This window comes from Oryctolagus cuniculus, chromosome 6 (genome assembly GCF_964237555.1).
Source record: "Oryctolagus cuniculus chromosome 6, mOryCun1.1, whole genome shotgun sequence".
NCBI classification, from domain to species: Eukaryota; Metazoa; Chordata; class Mammalia; order Lagomorpha; family Leporidae; genus Oryctolagus; species Oryctolagus cuniculus.
Window position 1 is genome coordinate 24,059,544 of NC_091437.1, and position 21,517 is coordinate 24,081,060.

Here is a 21,517-nt window from a genome sequence, read left to right on the forward strand (position 1 = left end):
AGAGCCCGGCTCAGCCCAGCCAGCTGCACACCCTCCCACCCACCATCGAGGCGCTGGCCACGGGCACAGAGCGGCGAGGATGGGCAGCCGTGACGAGCTTCCGGCTGAGAGGGTGTCGGGAAATTGCCACGCCCTTCGTGTTCAGAACGTTGCCTGTGTGCAGCGAGGGCGCCTGGCCTTGGGCTGAGCCTCGCGGGCGTCACCAGCACCCTCCTAGGGGTGAGTATCCCCAGAGCGGTGTGAGGGAGGGAGGGCGAGACTTCCTGTTCCGGTGCCCGTGCCTGAGTGGCCGCCATTTGTCGGGGACTGAGAACCGCCCAGGCAGGTAAGAAGCCGGCAGTGGGCGCGCTCAGCCTGGCCCCCACCAGCACTGCCTCCAGAGTCGCTCCCGCTGCTCCCCTGGCCTCCCTGGCCAGCGTGGGAGCGCTCGGGGGCACACAGGGCCCAGCCCACAAAGACTGCCGAAGGTTTGAACTCAGAGCCTGGTTTCCCGAGACCAGGCGGCCCCTTCGCTCGTACCGGGCCCTGGCCCTGCTGTTCCCTAAAAGAGGAAGAGGCAGCTATCGGCGGGGCTTGGAGTGGCTGTCGGACAGCCTGCAGCCAGAGACCTCCTTGGGCCTCTCAGGAAAGCAGAGAGCGGCTCGCAGGCATCCCCGTCCCCAGGGAGGCCGGCCGGCCATGCTCTGCCGCGAGCCGCTGGCCTCGCGGGCTAGGGGAGGAAGCGCACCCATGGGTCTCCCCAGTCAGCGAGCACTGCTTGACCCAGTGCAGGCCGGGAGGAGACGCGGCCGCTAAGCCTTTGCAGGCCGGCTTTCCTCTTCCGCTGGGATTCTGTGTCTGAAGGAAGGCAGCCTGGGATTTGGGAATAGCGGGGACGAGGAGGATAGACTACTGATTAAATATCCTCATTTGGACGGAAATGAGTTTTTGAGTGAACAGATGGAAAATCACCATCTTCCCCTGCCGGGGGGCCGGCAAGTCCCCGCGGCTTCCTGGCAGCAGCCCATCAATAATGGAGGCTGGAGGAAGCCATCTGCGTGTGGGAGCCTCTCCCTGGCGACGGCTCTCAGCCCAGCTCCCAGAGGTGTAGGGCACGCGACAAAGCCCCCTTGAGGAGCGGCTTCGGGACAACTAGGGGACAGGGAGGGGAGGGGATACGCACTCCCCTAACCTGGTCTCAGTTCTGCAGCGGGGCAGGGGCCTGGCACTGGCAGAATGGGACCCTTGAACTACAAGGTGCGGCTTCAAACCCCATTCAGCTCCTACTCACGTCCAGCCTGGAGCAGCAGGCCCTCAGGCCTTGGCCCTCTCCTGGGGAGAACGCACTGGGCTCTGTAACACACACACGTCTGAGGACCCCTCCCCTCGGAGTCCCTCCTTAAGTACATTTCATGCAGACCTGAATTCCCTGAGGGTAGCCAGCGACTCCTGCACCCCAGTGCGCTGGGCTTAGAGGCCGGGCATGGCGGCTCCTGCATCAGCACAGCTTGAGCAGGCATCAGCCAGCAGCCCCGTGCCTTTGCCTGGTGAGACAGCAGGAGGGGAGCCAGCAGGCCAGCAAGCAGTGGTGATGAGGAAGGGCCTCTGACTCGGCTCAGGTGCATACGCCTGGGCTTACACAGGCTGGGGCCAAGCCTGGAGAGAGCAGGACGGGGATGCGGAGGGCCTGTGCTCACAACACAGGAGAACCCACAGCCATGGGGGTGGCCGGGCCCTGGCGTGATGGGCATCCGTGCGTGCCCAAGAGATTTCACCAGGGAGTCCGTCTCAGAAAACACAGACTTTGGAGACCATAGATTTTACATTAATGAAGGATTAAAAATAAATCCCTCTTGTTATCTTTCTAACTGGATTTTTAAGCATTTTTTAAAATTTTATTTTGAGAAGGCAGGGGAGGGAGGAGGGGAGAGAGCGAGATTGCCCGTCTGTGTGTTCTCTCCTGAAACTGCTGCAACTCAGGTCTCCCATGTAGGTTGGAGGGATCTAAGGACTTGAGCTGTTACTGGCTGTCTCCCAGGGTGTGCACTAGCAGGCAGCAAGAACAGGGAGCGGAACTGGACTCAAACCCTAGCACCCCAGTGTGGGATGTGGGCGCCCAAAGCTTTTCAACCACTAGACCAAAGGCCTGTGACCAGATTTTTATCTTCAGAAAAACCACACTTGTAAATTTGGTTTTTATTTCCTCATATTTCTATTTTATTTTTAAATATTTATTTATTTTCTTCTTATTTGAAAGACAGACAGATCTTCCATTCACTGGTTCATTCCCCAAATGCCCACAGTGACCAAAGCTGGGTGAGGCTGAAGCCTGGAGCCCAGAACTCCCTCCTGGTCTCCCCGGTGGTGTCAGGGTCACAAGTACTTGAGCCATAATCTGCTGCCCTCTAAGGTGCACGGCGGCAGGAAGCCGAGAGCCAGGGCTTGAACAGGCACTGCAGTGGGAGAGGCACGAGTCCCAGGGCCATTGCACACACCCTATTGTTTTCTTTTGAACTTAACTTTTTAATCTTATTTCAATCTGATTTACTCTAAAATGGGAACTTAGGTTTATAATTAATTTCACCTCAAAATCTTCGTCCTGCCACCAGAAATTCGTCATTTGCTTCCTGATCCATCGCTTTGTTTCCTCATCCTATTAGCTCCTGTCTCTGAGCCACGTGCTCTATTCTTTTGATCTGCGTATCTGCGCTTGCACCTGTATCGCGCCGCTTAATTGGTGTTAATTTATTATCTTTTCACTTCTCTCAGATCTCTGCTTTTGAAGATACCTTTTTTCTCTTTACAAAATTAACACATTCTCCCTGCAAAAGTTTTGGAGCAGGAAGCAAAAGTAAAGATTAACTAAGACAGCCATCGTCAACTATTGGAGATCTTTTCCGATCAGTTGTGACTTTGAGAAAAATGTGAACATCCATAATGTATTATGATCTTCCTTTATGGTGCCAAAGTAGATTATGAATAAGTTGCAAAATAAAAACGAAACGAGCAGAATGATAGGCAAATTTTGAAGATGACTTCCATGAGTCTTACTCCCTAATGCTACTTCCTGAATGGTACAGGGAGACGAGCCAGGCAGGGCCAGTCTAACCATTCCAGAATTTTCTCTCCAGCTGGTGGCAGGCATCCATAGAGTCAGAGAAGCCTTCTGTGACGTTGCTGTTTGCAGCAGGAGAGAAGGGAAGGCAGTGGCCTGCAGGGGGAGCCAGCAGCCCCAGGCTGACAGCCCTGGAGGAAAGGGAGACACCAGCCCTGGGTTCTGCCACCTGCTGACCCCAGCTTGGCGAGGGGCCCCCAGGAAGAGCCCTGCTGACAATACCCTGAGCGGAGAGCCCAGTCGAGTCCAGCAGGAATTCGGAGTTTACAGAATGGAGAAATAATAAGGGGTGTTGTTACAGATCACTTCAATTTTAATTGTGTGGTTACTTGTGAAGTAGCAAGAGCAAGCCAATAGAGAGGCCCGTGTGCCAGTGAATGATAAAAAGAAAACCCCTTTTATCGCTTTTCCAGCTACATCTTTTACGCTAGGAAAACTGTGTCTGGGGCTAAGCCTGTGGATTCAGCTTCGTTTTCTGCACCCGGCGTCTGCAGCGGCTCTAAGCCGTGTTCGCCGCCTGGGCTGAGGGGAGGCCCTGCTGTGCAGGTGGGTGTCCTTCCTGCACGAAGCAGGGTGAGGCCCAGGCCCACAGAGACCTCCTGAGAGCGCCGGGGTTCTGAACCCTCCTGTGGTCCGGGCCGCAGCCCGTGCTGTGTCCCTGGGCCTCCTCCCTGATGGGCCAGCTGACAGCCCAAGGACATCCACACAGAGTGGCATCACACATGACCAATGAACTCTGATCCCCATCACAGAGGTCGCAGAACTCCTGGGAATAAGTGGCCACCTTTGCATCTTAACAGTTAAGTGTTCACGTTTCTGCCCTCCGGCAGCCAAGCCTGTCCTGGAACTGGGGAAGGGGGGGCTGGGCTGGGTTACAAAGAGCCCGAGAGCACCGTCAGCTTCAGTCTTGCCCTGTGGTGCCAGTAATAATCAAAGCCACCTGCTACTGCCGCCTCGGTTGGTACAAAGCTTCATACTAAGCCGCACAGTCTCGATTCACCCACCGGTTCTCGGGGAAGGAACTAAGGCTCAGGTCGAGTACTTGACTGAATATTTGCATCCTGCCTCCCCCGAAATTCATTTGCTGAGCCCCCTAATCCCGACGTGACTGCGTTCGAGACCCTTGGGAGGTGACTAGGTCATGGGGGTGGAGCCGGGGCGAGGTGATTAGTGCCCTTTTACAGAGAGGCTGCAGAGAGCTTGCTTGTCTTTCTCTCCACCAAGGGAGGATGCGGCAGGAAGGCGGCCCCCGCGGCGCCAGAGCGGCGCCCCCAGCAGGAACCCAAGGTGACGCCTTCATCCTGGACGCTGCCGTCTCCTTAGTTTCTGCCGCTCCATGCGTGGTGTTTGCTGTGGTAGCCTCAACTAAGTGATTTCCGCAAGCAGACACCGGTATAGACGAGGCAGAGCCAACTCTGGCAGCAGACCCTGGATTCTGGTGTGGAAGATGCCGTACCAGCACACGGAGACGGGGTCTCAGCCCTGAGTGCGCGGGGAAGCCTGTGAGGAACCTCCGACTTGCCAGGGTGGAGCCGGAGACTCTGATTTCAATGGCTCTCAAGGGGGCCCAGCCCCCAGTACTTTACAAGCCTCCCAGGTGAGTTCATTACCATGCCTGAGACCGGCCTTGGGAACCCGGTTGCCTATGCAGGTCTCCAGCCTATCGGGTTCTCTTTAGCTGTACGTGGGCAGCCCAGAACTCGCATGCCCAACACACACCCAGCGCAGGGCGTTCACGCTTGCGAAGGTGAAGATGCCAGTTCAGCGTGTGTGCGATGGAGCCTCAGGCTCTGCCTGCCCAACCCACTTGCTGGGAATGCTAATGCGCCCGGGCCAGGGGCCGCCTGGCATTGGGGGTGCCAATGCCTCGGCAGGTTTGGAAGCACCCCGCTGGGCCCCCTTTCTTAAAGTATACTTCTGGGACCGGCAGAACCACATGGGAAGTAATGCATTCTGGAGGTGGAGTGGAGGAGTTGTAGGAAGTCCCACGTTCCACGCCTAGAGGAAGGGACCATTTCTGCTTGGGGTAGCAACTGGGGTCTGGCAGAGGACACAGCTCCCTCCCTGGGACTCCGCACTCTCGGCCCCAAAGGCAAAGCTGGTGCCCCAGGGAGCCCAGCGAGGGTGAGCTGGGAGCAGCCGCACATCTGGAGCACAGCAGAACTTCTCTTTCCCAACGAGGTCAGGAGCAGCCACATCAGTAACATTATGTAAATATGCAAAAGGCAGCATTCCTGGATGAAAGCTCTTGACTTGGTGATCTGAACTCCATCTGGCTCCGCCGACTCCCCAGACGTCTGTTTGCCGCTTCGCCGACAGCTGCCAGAGAGGCGGTGCAGGTTCGAGAGCTTTGTTTTCCCTCATTTTTCTGGAGCCTGAACAGCCGCTTGTGGAAAGTTGCGGGATTTTCCTGGCCTGGGGTAGCAGGGGAAGTTGGCACTTCCCTGCAGGGAGGGGTGGGATTGTCTCTGGCACGTCTGTTCCTCCATCCTTTCTGCACACACGTGTAGATTGCCTGCTGCATGCCCGGTGCTCTGCCGGGAAGTGGAGGGAGAAGGCTCCCGGTATTGATGGCGTCGGTTAGAGGGATCTGCAGTTATTGCTGTCTCACCCCCATCGGATAGCCCCTCCCCTACTTGGCAGTGAATAACCTGCAGCCAAACATGGTTCTCATCTCTGGGAACACCATGGGCCCAGTTTGCAGGACTGGTGGTCCCTCAGCGCCCCCTCCCTTCTCTGCCCTGAAGAAATCCCAGGCCCGCCCTCAGGTCAAGGCCCAGGATCCCCTTCCCCCCAAGGTCACCGGTTACCCTGGGGACTTGAATTGATTGACCTGGGAAATGCAGCAGCCAAACCTGCTGTGCCTCTCCGAGCTGCAGCCCCCTGAGGAGAGGGGGTTCAGTTAGAAGGAGCAGGAGAGAGAAACCAGGGCCCCGGGCCGTGGGGGTGAAGGACAGAAGTGGCCCCTGCTGCTCTCCTGGAGGAGAGGGCCTGTTCTCTGGCTCCCCACCCGCTGAACGCGGGAGAGGTCTCCGAGGCTCACACGTCAAGGTCAGCTGCTCTGCCTGGCCCTGTGTGGAAGTGTTGAAAAATGAGGATACTAGAATGATCAAGCATGCAGCAGGACAGCCCCCAGGTCTCTTCCGAGCTGAGGGTGGTTTCCCTGCAGAGGAGAGACCTGTGGCCCTGATGCTGTTTCCTGTCGCCGACAAAGGAGGCAGTGAAAAGCCGTGGAGCAACCCAGAGGCAGCCAGGTAGGGGCTGCACCTGAGCAGAGGCGGGCGTGCGGTCCATCCTATGTCATCTGCCAACTTCATGCACTTTGCGCCCTCCCACAGTTTTCCACCTGAGGCTCAGGCATAGTGATGGGGCGAGTCTCCACTTGTGCTTCTTAGGGTTCAGGTCATCTCCCCACAACCCTGCTGGCCTTCTGGCCCTGTGTCCTCATGTGACCCCAACAGGAGCTTTGGGCATCTCCACCATTTTTCATGCCAGAAACTAGGAAGGGAAGACCTCTGTGCTGTGTAAAGAACTGGACTGGCAGGTGCTAGCAGGAAGCAGGGAGGCCGGCTGCGTGGCTGTGCGTGGCTGTGCGTGGCTGTGTGTGGCTGTGCGTGGCTGTGCGTGGCTGTGCGTGGCTGTCAGTGGTCCAGGCGAACGGGGCTGAAGGCAGACTGATAGGGAGCAGGATGCAGCGGCAGTGGTGTAAAACCCACAGGACTTTGATGCAAGCATTCAGTGGATGGTGCTGCTCTCTGCTGAGACGGGAGAGACTGAGGGAGCAACAGGGTTGGTTGGGTGGGAAGCGACCTGTTGGAGTTGATCCTGTTTGATCCCAGACATTCCAGGTAGAGTACTGGATACTAGAATCTGCAGGTCAGAGAAGTCCTGGGCTTAAGATACGTGAGTTCTTCAAAATGTTCATGGGAAATGCATATTACAAAAAAAAAAACTGGATTTTTTTAAAAGATTTATTTTATTTATTTGAAAGACTGAGTTAGAGAGAGAGGTAGAGCCAGAGAGAGAGAGAAAGAAAGAGAGGTCTTCCATCCACTGGTTCACTCATCGAATGACTGCAATGGCCAGAGCTGAGCCGATCTGAAGCCAGGAGCCAGCAGCTTCTTCCAGGTCTCCCACGCAGGTGCAGGGGCCCAAGGCCTTGGACTATCTTCTACTGCTTTCGCAGGCGATAGCAGAGAGCTAGATCAGAAGTGGAGCATCCAGGACTCGAACCAACGCCGATATGAAATGATGGCACTGCAGGCCAGGGCATTAGCCTGCTGTGCCACAGCGCCGACCCCTGCATGGATATTTTTTTTAAGGGAAAGAGTTTATTGGGGGAAACCTGACCAGAGGGAAGGGGCGAAGAAGGAAAGGAGGGAGAAGGAGAGCGAAAGAGAGAGATCCAACCAGAGACCAGGAGACGGAAAGGAAGAGAGCCATGGGTTCAGGAACAGGTCCTTTTAAAAGGTTGCCAGGAAGATTTTTGCCCTGCATGGACTTTTAAAAATCTTTTTTTCCCCATAAAAATAAAGTTACCTTTTAATTCCATTTTCCATGAACTTTTTGAAGTCACCTCTTGTGCCTTTGGAAATCATCAGCGTGCAGACAGTTTGATGGCGGGGAGCTGAACAGGGTCACAGAGGGAGAGAGTGGAGGTAGAGGTGGGAGGAGAGGAGAGAATGCCGAGGAAAAAGCACCCACGGGTCTCGAACCCCCACGCCAGGGTCAGACACCTGGACAGCCTTGCACGAGGGAGTAACTGCTTTAAGCTGATGCTGACCCCGGGAGGGTTCCTCCATCTCCACTTCTAAACCCCAGCCGAGTGATGTGGAGGGGGCGGGCTGCCCACGTTCCCGCACCCGGAGGCCAGTGCCACCCGCTGTGCCTGCGCTGGTCCGCAGAGCGGGTGCCTCCGCGCACAGTGGGCAGAGCCCCGGCTGCTTCGGCGGGTCGGGCAGCCCGTGCGTTCGGGAGTCCCGTTCTCCCAGAAGCTTTCCGGGGGGCGCCGAAGCAGCCGAGGGTGGCCCAAATCCCTCGGTCTGGGTGCCCAGGAGCAGCCTGCTACTTCCCAAAGACTGGGCCCTTAAGTTTTGTCGGTGACCTGGGTGCTGAGCTGGTGATCGGAGCGGGTTTTTGCGGGTTGGAAGGCGAGTGACTCGATGGATGATCACCAGAGCTGTAGGGACGCCTTCCTTCTTTAGGCCACGCCCCTTGTCTTCCCCTTTGGCTCGCTGCAGGAGATCCATGAGCACCTGGAGCCCTTTCCCGTGCGATTGCCAGCAAAGGGACTGAGACCTCAGGGATGTTATTATTATTACTACTACTAATAATGTCCCATTTACCCAACTCACACCACTGGTGCATCCGGCTGTGGGCTAAGCATTTACCCTGTTTGATGGCCACCACAACTCTGAGTGTGGTAGTGAACCCATTTTGAGGATGAATCAAGTAACTGAGAATCAAGTGACTGGACTCTTCAGAATTACAAAGAATGACACTGTTATCCAAGGATGGAACCAAAGTGGGAGCCCCCAAGAAAGAGGAGGAACCACCTGGGGTGTGGTCGGTGTTGCTTTGGAGTGTTTCCAACCAGCAGTGAGCGGCACGTAGGGGACTTGCATTTTCTACTTGGCTGTCTCCCGGCTCCTAGCTCGGGGCCTGGCCTGCGGCAGACATTCAGTGAACACTTGCTAGGTGAGTGAGGGACCGGGCAGAGTAGCAGGGCCTGGTGCTGCACACTGCTGTCCCCAACACCGGGCTGGGGATCCCAGCCCTCCTCGTCCCAGCTGCGTGACCTCAAGGTCTGTATTGTTTCTTAGGTTTATTTTGTATTGAACAAAACCCTTAAGTACAGGAAAAACCCTGTATCGATGGCGAAAGCCGCCTTGAACCTCTCCCCAGCTGCCAATGCAGACTCCGCACAGAGGCAACCTCTGCTGTCTCACAAGGATCTTGCAGCTCCTCTGGTCCTCGCACTAGGATGTCAGCATCCTAGAACATGCTCGGGGTTCTGGCTGTGTCGTCTTGGACAGGCTGGAGCTGCTCTGGACGCATCGTTCTGAGCTTGCTCTGTGGGAGCCTGCCCAGCCTGCCCGGGAGAGCTCTCCTAATTCAGGCTGCCCCCGGAGAGTGCTGAGCCACTGCTAGTTTTGCAGTCCCCCGGACCCTGCTGAGACTGGATTGAAGTCCTTGCCGGGTTTTTCACTCATGTACAAACAGTGCTGCTGTGGACATCTCTGTGCAAACCTCTTCATGAATGTGGCCAATTATTTCTCGAGAATAAACAGAAGAGCGATTGCTGGCTGAGTAGTGTATGCATTAAAGTGTGATAGCCTGATCGGCATCCCGAAACGGGGTTGTTGAAAGGAAGTACCTGCCGCAGGGGTGGGAGGCAAGGCTGCCATAGAGAGCCATTCAGGCCAAGCACAGGAGGCATTGCACACGTGACTGCCAGCAGCTGCTTCTCTGGGAAGCGTTCCTAGCATATGTGTGCATACATGCATACCGTGTACACACTCTCTCTCTGTCTCTGTCTGACTCACTCACTCACTCGCCCACCCATCTCATGAAGCCCTGACTGGGGCCTGGACCCCGTAGTGCGTGCCTGGTGCTCCCCCTGGTGGCCACGTGTCTCTGGATGTTAAATCCTCATCTACTTTAACCTTGACTCAGATCTCCCCTCCCCTCTCAGAAGGCACTTTGGAAAACCTCTCTTAGCACACTGTCCAGACGCCCAGCGCTGGATGACCCAGTGCCTGCCTCTCGGGTGGTGCCCGTGCCCCCTCCTCTTTCTCTGCTTTGCTGCAGCCACGCTGCCGTCACCCCTGAGCTGTGCCCTTCAAACCTGGCGTTCACGGTTTCTCCTGACTTAGCTCTCTGTTCATACGCCGCCTCCTGGGAGTCCGTCCTTAAACACTCTGCCTACAGGGCCGCCTCTTTCCTCCCCACTCCCCGTTCCTTTGCTCTTGGTTGCATCCACTTGTGTGTTCCGACCTTTAACAAGTACAGACCTCAGGACGCCAAGATGTTTCCAGGTGTAGCAGAGCGCCCGTGCCGGGAGGACAAGGCTGTGTGTGGCGAGGACAGGCCTAGCGCAGCGCCTGGCCGCACAGAGCACCCACCCTTTGCTAAGTGATTCTGGAAAAAGCAGGAGTAGAGTTGAAATGGAGAACTAGCAGGAGGTGAGGCAGGGCAGCCCCCGGGGGGTTTGTTCCCTTCCCATGATCTCTGTGCTCTTCCATGAGCAGTGAGAACCTGTGTTTCCTGGGGTAGCCTTTAGCCAGTGGGATCAGCGGAATTAGCCTGAATGCCCAAGAGTAGCAGGGATGGGCCGGAAGCTGGGGGGTGGGGTGTACCGTTGGTTCAGTAACCCTCACCCCACTCAGAGAGGTAGGTCTTCCTTGCTGAGTGAGCAGAGTGGAGCTCACGTAAGTGAAGTGGGGCACACAGCTAGTGTCTGGATGGTGCGGCGCTTCCTCTAGCCCCGCGGAACATCTAGTTCACAAGGAAACACAGCGCCACATGTGTGGCTGGTGACACGTCTCAGTGGAGAAATCTAAACTGGCCGGTATCCAGTCCACCTGTCCAGCATCTACCAGTACCGATGATGTGCAACATTGAAGAAGGGGAAAGGCCAGCCTTCAAAACCCTTGTAGCCATCGCTCTGTAGGATGTCAAGTGAGATGTTTGGAGCACATACAAGTAGGGCTCCCATATACGGCCAGGTTTTACATCACTCAAGTCTGGGCATTACCCTTGAGCGAGCACAGTGTGCTCTCCGGAGTCACACAGTGCACAACCTGAGCAAACGTACATGGCTTCCAGTGGGGATGGGATAGTGATCTGCAATTAGTGATCAGTCTGAATGAGACGAGAACTCAGAGCAGTGCCAATGCTCAGGGGTCTGTAGAAGAAGAGAAAGGCAGGGAAATGGAAGAAGAGCCCAGACGGAGGTGAGGGTGACAGCGCTGGGGCCTGTGAGCAGTCGAGCGGAGAGGGCTCTGGGTGACTGCGGCAATGGGGGACTTGTTGGGGACCTTCGCAGCAGGGGTGAGTCCGCTTCCTGCTGGGTGACGGGTGAATGGGATCTGGGGACAGAGAGGGCGTTGAGGGCTTTCTGGAAGTTGGGCTGTCACGGTGGAGGAGGCAGGAGATGGAGGGGTCTTCAGGATGGAGGGCTTTGCTGTGCTGCCAGGTTTTCAGGCGGGATCCTGAGCCGTTTGGAAAGTTGGGAAGAAAGACACAGCCAGCTGAGGGTGCAGACACGAGAGAGAGCTTGAAGCAGGGCGGTTGGCATCAGAAGGTTTCTGGAAGGAGGAGCGGGATTCGCCCTGGGCAAGGATGCCAGAGGGTGCTGGTGAGACTTCCACAGGCTTCAGAGAGGCGGCAAAAGAAGCAGGGGAGTGTTCGGGACTCTGAGAGACCACTAGAATGGGGGTGGGTGTTTGGCCCAGTGACTAAGATGCGACGTGGGACACCCACATTCCATATCAAAGTGCCTGAGTCCTAGTCCCAGCTTCCTGCTAATGCATACCCTGGGAGGCAGCACGTGATGGCTCAAGGAGTTAGGTCCCTGGGAGATACATAGGAAATCGAGAGCGAGTTCCTGGCTCCCAGTCTTGACTGGCCCAGGCCCATCTGTCGCAGGCATCTGGGGACTGAGCCACCAGACAGGAGTTCTCTGTATGACCATTTGTCTCCCTCTGCCTTCCAAAGAAAGAAGATCAAATTAAAAAAAAAAAAGCATCTAGAATAATCAGCAAGTTTAATAAGATTTTTGAATTTAAGATCAGTATTTTTAATTGATTATATTCCCATTTACTAACAACAAACATTTCAGTGTTGGAATTTGTAACAATAGGATTTACAAAAGCACTTTTATAAATACTTAGGGAAACATATGATAAAGTATTTGCAAAATTCATACTCTGAAAACCACCAAACATTGCGGAGAGAAATTAAACTTACATGGAGAAACATACCTTGTTTGTGGGTCAGAAGACAGTATTGTCAATTTTCTCCAAAATGTTCTGTAGATTTAATATACTCCCAATCAAAATCCTAGCTGATATTTTTTTTAAAAAAATTGACAAACTGCTTTTAAAATTCATATAAAAAGTTAGCGGCCTAGATTAGCCCAAAGTTTTGGGAAAGAAGAATAAAATTGAAGGGCAAATACTACCCAGTTTTAGGACTGTAGTAATCGGGGCAGGTGTCAGGTACAGCAGTTCAGGGGCTGCTTGGGGGGCCTGCGCCCCGGGTCAGAGCGTGCCTGGGTTGAGTCCTGGCTCCTCTGCTTCTGATCCAGCTGCCTACCAGTGCACGTCCTGGGAGCAGTGAGTGATGGCTCAAGCACTCGGGTCCCCGCCACCTGTGTGGGAAACTTGGATTGGGTTCTGGGCTCCTGGCTTTGGCCTGGCCCAGTCCTGGCTGGTGTGGGCATTCGGGGAGTGAACTCTTTGTGTCTGTTTCTCTGTCTCTCTGCCTTTAAAATAAAATGAAAAATAATTTATACAAAAGGCCACAGTAATCCAGACGGCGTGGTGCTGTCATGAAGATGTGTAAATGGATGGGTGGAACAGAACAGGCTTTGAAAGCAGACCCACACATTGACAGCTGATTTTCTGACAAAGGCACACGGGCAACCCAGGGAGGAAAGCATCGTCTCTACAGCAAATTGGATTTATGCAAAAAAAAAAAAAAAAAAAAAAAAAGGCACTAAAATTTGAGCCATACCTCCCCCCATCTGCAAAATGGAGATAAATTTAAAAATCTAACGATGGGTCATCGACTTAAATGTGTGACCCAACAACCGAGAAACTTCTAGGAGAAAACCTGTCCGACCTTGACTTAGTCTGGAATCTAAAAAATCTTTGCCAAAGAAGTGTGAGTCACAGAAGAGAGTGACACTACTGCATCAGAATCGAAAACCCTGCTCTTTGAAACGTGATGTTAGAAGAATGAAAAGACAAAACACAGATGGAGAGGAAATCTTTGCAAAGGGTATACATGATAATGGGCAAGTACGCAGAAAAGTCCTCTCAAAACTCAATAGTAAGAAAACAATTAGTTAAAAAAATAAGCTGGGGCCAGCGCTGTGGGGTACTGGGTAAGACTCCCACCTGCAGTGCTGGCATCCCACATGGGCTCTGGTTCAAGTCCCGGCTGCTCTACTTCCCATCCAGCTCTCTGCTATGACCTGGGAAAGCAGTAGAAGATGGCCCAAGTCCCTGGGACCTTGCACCCACATGGGAGACCTGGAAGAAGCTCCTGGCTCCTGGCTCCTGGCTTCGGATCGGCGCAGCTCCCACCGTTGCAGCCATCTGGGGAGTGAATAAGCAGATGGAAGACCTCTCTCTCTGCCTCTCCTGTCTGTAACTGACTTTGAAATAAATAAATAAATCTTTAAAAAATATAAACAAATATTTGAATAGATGCTTCCCCAAAGATAGTAAATGGATAGGAAAAGAAGTGCATGAGAAAACAAACAAACAAAAAACAAACAAAAAAAAAACTCAGAGTAGTCTTCAGGGAAATGCAAGCTAAAACCTCAAGAAGATAACACTGCATTACAGGCATCAGAACAATTAGAAAGAGAAGACAGACTACCTGAAGTGTTGGCAAGGACGGGAGGAAAGAACTGGAGCCTCCATGCGCTGTGGTGGGAATATGAAATGTACCACCACTTTGGGGGAGAGAGTGAGGCAGTTTCTTAAAAAGTGAACCCTACACCTATTCTAATACCCAAAGGAACTGAAAGCACATAGATAAGTCGAATCTTGTGTGTGAATATTCCGTGTCCCCTCATTTTTTAATAAAAGATTTATTGATTTACTTGAAAGAGTTACACACAGAGAAGGAGAGGCAAAGGGAGAGAGAGAGGTCTCCCATCTGCTAGTTCACTCCCCAGTTGGCCTCAACGGCCAGAGCTGTGCTGACCTGAAGCCAGGAGCTTCTTCCGAGTCTCCCATGCGGGTGCAGGGGCCCAAGGACTTGGGCCATCTGCTGCTGCTTTCCCAGGCCATAGCAGAGAGCTGGATGGGAAATGGAGCAGCCGGGGGACTCGAACTGTTCCCCATATGGGATGCTGGCACTGCAGGCCGTGGCTTTACCAGATACGCCACAGCACTGGCCCCATGTACCCTCACTTTTTTTTTTTTTTTTTTTTTTTTTTTTGACAGGCAGAGTGGACAGTGAGAGAGAGAGACAGAGAGAAAGGTCTTCCTTTACTGTTGGTTCACCCTCCAATGGCCGCTGCGGCCAACGCGCTGTGGCCGGCGCCGATCTGAAGCCAGGAGCCAGGTGCTTCTCCTGATCTCCCATGCAGGTGCAGGGCCCAAGGACTTGGGCCATCCTCCACTGCACTCCCGGGCCATAGCAGAGAGCTGGACTGGAAGAGGAGCAACCGGGACTAGCACCTGGTGTGCCAGCGCCACAGGCGGAGGATTAGCCTATTGAGCTGTGGCGCCAGCCAGTACCCTCATTTTTATAGCCACAACCTGCAAATAACTCAAATGACCATCACCAGGCCAGCAAATAAGCAATCTGTGTTCTGTCATCCAATGGAATATGACTCAGCAATAAAAGGGAACAAAATACTGATAGTTGTGGGGCCGGTGCTGTGGCTCACTTGGTTAATCTTCTGCCTGTGGTGCTGGTATCCCATATGGGCGCCGGGTTCTAGTCCCAGTTGCTCCTCTTTCAGTCCAGCTCTCTGCTGTGGCCCGGGAAGGCAGTGGAGGGTGGCCCAAGTGCTTGGGCCCTGCACCCGCATGGTAGACCAGGAGGAAGCACCTGGCTCCTGGCTTCAAATCAGTGCAGTGCCAGCCATGGCAGCCATTTGGGGAGTGAAACAACGGAAGGAAGACCTTTCTCTCTGTCTCTCTCTCTCAATGTCTAACTCTATCTGTCAAATAAATAAAAAAAAAAATACTGATAGTTGTATTAGCGTGGATAAATCTCAAGGTAATTATGCAGAGAATCCGAAGCAGAGCCAGAAGAGTATATAAAATAGGGTTTGAGTTACTTCACATTCTAAAAACTGCAGACTGGTCTCTTTGGCGGGAAACTAGATGCAGAACCCCGGGAGAAGGGGTGACAAGAGTGGGGGTGAGGTAGCATTCCAAAGGGGCGGGGGCTCTGTGTGTTGACTGTCTTGATTGTGGTGACGTTTTCAGGGGTGCAGAATATGTCCAGTGCATCATGCAGTTTACCACGTGACAGTGAGACCTCAGTTAAGCTGTGAGCACACTTGAGGAGGCCACGGTCTGCTTCTGTCTGTGGATGGCTGCACCGCAGGGAAGTGACGGCGCCGGGACCTGCAGAGCCCCAAATGGCAGGGCCTGCTTCCTCTCCCTGGCTCTGGACTCCTCCCTGCAGGCAGCTGCCAGTTGGGGCCCATAGCCTCGGGCTGCACGTGGGCGGTGCTGAGACAATGGGCCCAGCCTGTCCAAGTGTGCAGCTCTCCAAGGTTAGCTATTGTGTGCGGAGCTATAAATAGCTGAGGTTGGGAAGAAAGAGAAAATAAGATGGGCTTTTCGGAGGCTCGGAGGATCTGGGCCCCTTGAATAGCCCCGCAGGCCTTTGCAGAGACTGAGAGGCCTCTGACCGAGCACTGTCCGAGTGCGGTTTCTTGGCGGGGGAGGAAGCATTAGGCCCAGGGAGGTGCTGCCCGGTCCTCCGCTCAAAATAGAGCCTGGTCGCTTCCTGCCCAGGAAAAAATGTAGTAAATGGATAGGAAAAGCTGGGGTGGGGGTCTTGGGCTGTGGGACAAGGACAGGCACGTGGCCGCTGAGTTGCTGGTGCAGGTGGGGATGGGATAGGGAGGAGGGGACGGTGCCATGAGCCCAGGCCGCAGGGGCAAGCTGGCTCCCAGGGAAGGACCCTGTGAAGCTCAGAGTGGGGGAGCTGTGGAGGCTGTGAGCCGCTGGGCGTGGAGGCCACTGATGGTTCCTGTGTGGGAAGTGACCAGAGAACGATCCGGAAAAGCAGCCAGGGCCGGACGCTGAGTGCCTGTGGGAGCCAGCAAACAGAGGGGGTTTTCTTTTTGTTTTTAATTTTGGAAAACATCTGTCTATTCATCTAAGGGGTAGAGTAAGAGAGAGACAGATCTATGCACTGGTTCACTCTACAAATAGCCACAGCAGCTGGGGCTGGGCCAGTCCAAAGCCAGGAACTTGGAACTCCATCCGGGTCTCCCACGTAGTACAGGGGACCAAGCACTTAGGCCGCCTTCTGTTGTTTTCCCAGGCACGTTAGCAGGCAGCTGGATCAGAAGTGGAGCTGCTGGGACTTTAACTGACACTCACTTGGGATGCCGGCATCATGGCTGGCAACTTAACCAGCTGCACCACAAGGCCGGCCCAGAGGTGGGTTTCTGACTTTGTTGGTTGGTTTAGATCTTCTGCAGAGTCCAAGCCAGGACCTCCTAGTCAGCTGGGTGGCCCTGGCGTGGTGTGTGTTGGTTCAGTGTACACATAACTGGCTAGTAACTACCACTGCCAGGAATCCCACAAGGACAACCCACCCCATGACAGAGACCCCTGGCCTCCCCCCGACACCTGACCCCATCCCGTGGGATCCTCTTCACCTCCAGATCCGACTGGCTGCAGTCAGCATTGTTTACCATGTCAGTGTCACTTTCGCTCCATTGGCGTTTGCTGTGTGCTCCGTTCTGGGGGATGTAGCAGCACTGGCACCAGCAGCAATAATGAGACAGCAGCAGGGCTCACAAGTATGAGGGCTCATTAAGGGCCAGGCATCGTGCTGTCTGTCACATTGATACTGACAGTCACTGCCCATTGTAACCCTGCGGTTCTGCTATTGCCCGTGTTCAGGAGAAAACAATTGAGGCCCAGCTAGTTCGGCCCGACTTCTCCACTTCCAGTCCAGCTCCCTGCTAACGTGCCTGGGAAAACAACAGAGGGTGGTCCAGGTACTCAGGCTCCTGCCACCCACATGGATAGAATTCCAGATTCTTCAGCCTGGCCCGGCCCCATCTATTGAGGTCATTGGGGAGTGAGCCAGCAGATGGAAGAACTCTCTCTGAGTCTCTCTCTCTGTCACTCTGTCACTCTCTGTGTGTCTATCTCTCTGTAATTCTGCTTCTCAAATAAATAAATAAATCTTTTTGTTTTTGTTAAATATTTGAGAGGTGGAGTTACAGACAGAGAGAAGGAGACAGAGAGGTCTTCTGTCTGTTGGTTAACTCCCCGAATCACCACAATGACTGGAGCTGGGCCTATCTGAAGCCAAGAGCCAGGAGCTTCTTCTGGGTTTCCCATGTGGGTGCAGGGGCCCAAGCACTTGGGCCACCTGCTGCTGCTTTCCCAGGAGCTGGATTGGAAGTGGAGCAGCCGAGACTCAAACCAGCGCCCGTATGGTAGGCTGGCACTGCAGGTGGAGGCTTAGCCTACTATGCCACAGCACCGGCTCCAGTAAATCTTTAAAAACACCCTGGGGCCCAGATAGGTTAAGCAGCTTGATTTGGGTCACATGGGTGGCAACTGGCAAGGTGCAATTCACACTCAGATCTTTGTTCTGTGATTATGCTGTGAGAAACGACACCAAAATGCCACAAAATTCTCCTGAAAGCTGTGGTTCTCATAGCGAAAGCCCGCCCCTCCCTCCTCTGAGCGCCCAGCGCTTTCTTCAGGAATTTCCTATGACTCTGAGGCTTTGTGCGCGTCACACAACCCCTGAAGTGGACGGGCACCGTTCAGGACGAGCGTGGCTGTGCCAGGATTTCCCCGCTCAGCTGCTTTCCCAGTGGCCCGCAACGTTCTCTGCAGAGGACGCGTGTGCCAGGGACTGCTAGGACCCAGAGCCGCCCCTGGCCCCCGCCAGCCTCTTGCTCTTAGACTCCAGCTTTCCTGGAAACCCCGCTTCCCGATCCATGTCTTCATTATCATGCCGAAGTCAGCGCAGAGACCATTCATCCCTGCAGTGTCTCCTTGGCAGGCCTCCTGAAAGCAGGGCTGTGCGCTGTGTTCCAGGAACTGCCCCGTGCGTGACCGGCTGGACAGACTGGCACTCACCCATCCCTCCATGCACCAGGGAGGGCCAGCCGTGTGTCAGCCGCTGCGCTGGAGACCGGGGCCAGAGCCACAGGCAGCGCAGCCCCCGCTCCCCTGAGGACAGAGCGTGCTGTGACCCTCACCATGGCCCACGTGCAGCTCCCTGTGTCAGCCCGTGTCGGGACCCCTGTGGAAGTCAAGGGTACCATGAAAGTGGGTGTCGGAGCCTAGGCTGGAGTGGTGGGCAGTAGGAAGAAGGCACGGCACAAGTTGTGCTCCAGATGGCACGTGACGGGTCAGCCCCCGGCAAGCAGGCGCGGCGTGAGTGAGATCAGTGTTGGGCGTTCTGGGGTTTAGTGAGTAGGAGCAGGAGTGTGAGGGTACGAGGCCAGTGCGGGGCGGGAGCACTTTCCTGAGAAGGGTTTTCTGTTACCGAGAACAGGTGCAGACTTGGGGCCCGGCAAGGCCGGGCGACAACCCAAGGACAGAAAAGAGACGGGAAAAACCACCTGACAATGGTACGGAGGGGGAATCCCAAAGGCTCCCCTCCCCCACAAGGAAAGTGAGAACACCTGGTTGCTCTCCTAGAAAAGCTTGTCCTGGGCAAAAATCTTATCCTATAGACAGGGGAAAGCATTGTTGCCAAAGTAAGCCCAGACAGGCCAAGACAGAAAATACGGCCCAGTCTGTCATGGCTGGGACATGGCCTCAGCTAGGACTCTTAGCCAGCAGTGGTAGACACCATCCCAGTTAGCGTCAGGGGGAAGAGAAGTGTACTGACTCGGATGACAGGAATGCAGGGAAGTGGCTGGCGGGGAGGGAGGGCTCACACTCGTCACTGCCCCCTCTGCTCCTCCGCTGTCTGTGTGGTCCGCTCGCTCTCCTCGCTGACTGACCCGGAGTGGCTGCTTCCCCAGACAGACCAAGATGGCTTCCGCTCCTTCCGATGGAAGAGGAAGGCTGCTGAGCTCTGAATGTGTGTGCCCCTGCCCAACCCCCATGACAGAGGGGTCTGGTGGCTCTGGATCTGCCCCAGCCACCCAACCAGATGGCTCAATTTTCAGGAGTATGGGAAGCGGTCCCCAAGATGCAGACAAAACCAGGTCCCCTGGTATCCGAGGGGATGAGACTTTTCATTACTTCCATATGTGGAATTTCATTGTTCCATTAGTTTTTTTAGTTTTGCTTTTACACATTCTACATTATTTTTTTTAAATTAGCCTGCCATAGATGTATTGAATTTTTTTTTTATTTAACAGATAGAGTTAGACAATGAGAGAGAGAGAGAGACAGAGAGAAAGGTCTTCCTTCTGTTGGTTCACCCCTCAAATGGCCACTACGGCTGGCACACTGCACCAATCCGAAGCCAGGAGCCAGATGCTTCCTCCTGGTCTCTCATGCAGGTGCAGGGCCCAAGGACTTAGGCCATCCTCCACTGCCTTCCCGGACCACAGCAGAGAGCTGGACTGGAAGAGAAGCAGCCGGGACTAGAACCTGGCACCCATATGGGATGCCGGCACTGCAGGTGTACAATTAACCAAGTGAGCCACAGCGCCGGCCCCAACATTATTTTTTAATATTTGTTTTCATCCACTTGAATGGCAGGCAGCAGAGACAGGAAGGGAAGTCTAGAGACATCTTCCATTGGCTAGTTCACATTCCACGTGCCCACAATAGCCAGAGCTGGGCAGGCCAAAGCCAGGAACCTGGAGCTCTATCAGGTCTCCCACTTGGATAGCAGGGGCCCAGGAATTTGGGCCACTATCTGTTACCTTGGGGGATGCATTAGCAAGAAGCTGGATTGGAAGCAGAGTAGACAGGACTCAAACTGACACTTCAAGAGGTGGCCTAACCCTCTTTGCCACAATGCCTGCCCTAGTTCCATTATTTTCACAAATGAAAAAGGAGAACCGAGTTACCCATAATCCCACTATTTACTTTTTTTTTTTAAGATTTATTTTATTTATTTGAAAGACAGACTTACAGAGAGAGGTAGAGCCAGAGAGAGACAGAGAGGTGTTCCATCTGCCGAATCACTCCCCAAATGACTGCAATGGCCAGAGTTAAACTGATCAGAAGCCAGGGACCTGGAACTTCTGGGTCTCCCCCATGGGTGCAGGGGCCCAAGGACTTGGGCCATCTTCTGCTGCTTTCCCAGGCCATAGCAGAGAGCTGGATGGGAAGTGGAGCAGCCTGGACTAGAACCAGAGCCCATGTGGGATGCCAGCACTGCAGGCCAGGGCTTTAACCTGTGCCACAGAGCTGCCCCTCCACTATTCACTGTTAATATTTTGCTGAATAACCTGTCAATTATACATACATGTACATATTTAATTGTTTTGTTTTGTACTTAAGTCATTTGGTAGCAGAATTTTATAATATTAAAATTTAATTTTTGCGAAGAAACTTAAGCCTGTATTTCTCTACTCAGTAATGTGCTATGTGAAACTTGTGTTGGTACTTCTCTATGTAAGCCTCAGGTAAGAGATTCCATTCCCTCTCGTCTTTCTTCATCTTGTTTATAAGATTTATCTTACTTATTTGAAAGACAGAGTTACAGAAAGGCAGAGACAGAGAAGGAAGGAGATCTTGCATCCACTGCTTCATTCCCTAGATGGCTGCAATGACCCGGGCTGGTTCAGGCTGAAAGCAGGAGCCAGGAGCTTTTTCTAGGTCTCCCACATGGGTGCAGGGGTCCAAGCACTTGGGCCATCTTCCACTACTTCCCCAAGTGCATTAGCAGTAGCTGGATCAGAAGTGGAGCAGGCAGGACCCGAACTGATGCCCATATGGGATTCTGCACCACAGGCCAGGGCTTTAACCTGCTGTGCCACAGAGCTAGCCCCCCTCTCGTCTTTCTTACTACTTTACACTGATGTTACCATCCCCATCACGTCACCATCCCTGGCTTTAGATTTAACTGTAAATGTTCATGTTCCCAAAGGTTTTTGTACTCTTCCTCTTATCTTAGCTTGAAATCTGCACTTTTGAATTTAAATTTAATCTGGTTGAAGTACTTACTACTTTCTGGAAGACATTGCTATATTTATGAGTTGTTGAATGACCAGAAAAAGAATCTATACCCACGGATGATAACTTGGCTGGATGTCAGATTCTTGGAATGTAGTCATTTCTTGGAATATCTGGCATCATTGTTTCACAGCCTGATCATTTCCACTGTTGTAGATGAGGACTTTCAAGAGTCTGATTAATCTTCTTTCTCTGTGTTTGGAAACAGGTTGGACTTTCCCTTTAATCTCAGCTTTGAGAAACTTCAGGATGTGACTGGCCTTGGTTTTCGTCTTATTGTTTCATTTTGTGTGTCTGCAGCTTGGAATTTAGGGAGACCTTTAGTTTAGTTCTAAAAGTGCAGCTTTTTCTACAGCTTCGCATTTTCTTTCATTAC

General features: G+C 53.5%; 1 long non-coding RNA gene across 2 annotated transcripts in view; it reads left to right on the forward strand.

Annotated features, from left to right (window-relative positions):
- Positions 1–203: 203 nt before the first annotated feature.
- LOC103347879 (uncharacterized) overlaps positions 204–21,517 on the forward strand; it is a 38,346-nt gene continuing 17,032 nt past the window's right edge. For both annotated transcript variants that reach the window (XR_011389738.1, XR_011389739.1), the window contains exons 1-3: positions 204–325; positions 2,749–4,691; positions 16,346–16,464. This is a non-coding gene — a long non-coding RNA (uncharacterized lncRNA). The remainder of the gene's footprint in view (positions 326–2,748; positions 4,692–16,345; positions 16,465–21,517) is intronic.